This window comes from Brassica oleracea, chromosome C5, assembly GCF_000695525.1.
Source record: "Brassica oleracea var. oleracea cultivar TO1000 chromosome C5, BOL, whole genome shotgun sequence".
In the NCBI taxonomy this organism is placed as follows: Eukaryota; Viridiplantae; Streptophyta; class Magnoliopsida; order Brassicales; family Brassicaceae; genus Brassica; species Brassica oleracea.
Genome location: NC_027752.1, coordinates 17,071,472 through 17,073,316, shown reverse-complemented (window position 1 = coordinate 17,073,316; position 1,845 = coordinate 17,071,472).

Genomic DNA, 1,845 nt, shown 5'->3' with positions numbered 1-1,845 from the left:
AATCATATATATAGGGTTTATATAGGGGCTACAAATCAGGAACATTTATGATCAACCGATTTAAGATGTGGACATGAAGAGTTCACCGGTGAAAAAATAGATTACGAACAGACACATGGTGCAACTCTGTAACTCAGACTTGTTTGAGACAATGAAGAAAAGAACTCAAACTCATGTTAAACGACAACAATTTACAATATGAGAAAACTATAATTGTTGCAAACTTGAGCTTTTTTTCATTTAACGTGATGAATCTCATTTTAAAATGAAACCCATAACGCACTTGTAGGTCCGACCCTCAGAGGAAGCCGAAGAAGCAAGAGCTTCTGACCTTCATAAATATATATTAGGTTCGACCATCAATGTACAAAGTATCATTTAGTTTCGTGGTATAAATGTTGGTGTTTATATCTCAATAACCCGGGTTCGAGCCATAGACTTGACATTTTTCACACTTTTTAAAAGTGGGGCCCACAAAACGCTGACGTGGTGCGCTGATGAGTGAGCAAAAACTCATCTATTATAATATAGATTGGAAATCATTCTTTAAGATATGTAAATTTGGTTATAGATATAAAATGAGCTGTAGCAACTGGTAAATAAACATATCAATCAACACGTCTTTTAAATTGAAAAGATTATGTTTAATTATATTTCTCTTTGTTAAAAGAGAGACTACATAAATAAAATAAGAAGAAAGAAACTAACAATGAGTTCATCAATATGTTTGTGATCTTAGTTATTTGATTTATCGATTCTTGTATCTTGTCATGAAAAGCTAACTTAATGGAGGAGGCAAAGAAGGGCATGACGAGTGAACATCCTGGCCAAGAGGAATGAAAAAGTTTTCCTTTATTGCTACCCACTTTTTTCCAGTATTCGGTCTCGTAGTTTATATTGTCGATTCCTTGTGAAAATCATAAAATTGAAACAGTCGCAATAGATTCAAAGAATATAATATACTGATTGCATATTAAATTGCTATTTGTGGTTATAACATTATTCTTTCTTTAAATTATACTGATTGCATATTGTGTATATATATTTAGTAATAAGAGTTATAAATATTCTCTTCCTTGTTATGATGCAATATTCATTGGATTAAAAATTTCTACACATAATTTTGAATTGATTTTATCATACAAATAATATAATTTATCTCTTACCAGAAAGCACAAGTGGTTCTCAAAAAAAGGTATAAGTGAAAATTGAAGTAAACTATGATGAAGGTTTGATTAATATGCTAGTAGTCATCTAAGTCATCTAAAACATGTAGGGCATCACCAACGATAACACCAAATTTAGTGTTTAAATTACACCAAATTTGGTGTTTTGGTATTAAACTTTATTTATTTCCAACCATTGTACCAAATTCTACACCATAACAATATTTTATATTATTAAATTTTTAAGTTTTCGTAATTTAATACATTTTTTTTTTATAATTGACTAATTATATTTATCACATTTATTTTTATTTATTTATTAAAATTTGATAATTTTATATTTCTGTTTATTTATATATGTTATTTTCAGTTAATTTGTATACTTATTTATTTATTTTATTTAAAATATTAGTCAAAATTTTTAGTTTTATACATAAATAAAAACATTTTTATTTTGTTACGAGTTAATGTAATTGATAATAATCATTTAGTTATATTATGTAATAAAATAAAAACAATTAAAAATTTAGTGTTTTTAGTAAGGGGTTTTTGCCAAAACTAACCCACAACTTGATTTTAATCCCAAACCTATACCCAAACTTGAATCAAATGCAAAACTAACCTAAAAGCCTAGTGAAATTACAGCTCAACCCCTTGTGACCAAACAAAAAAATAGAAG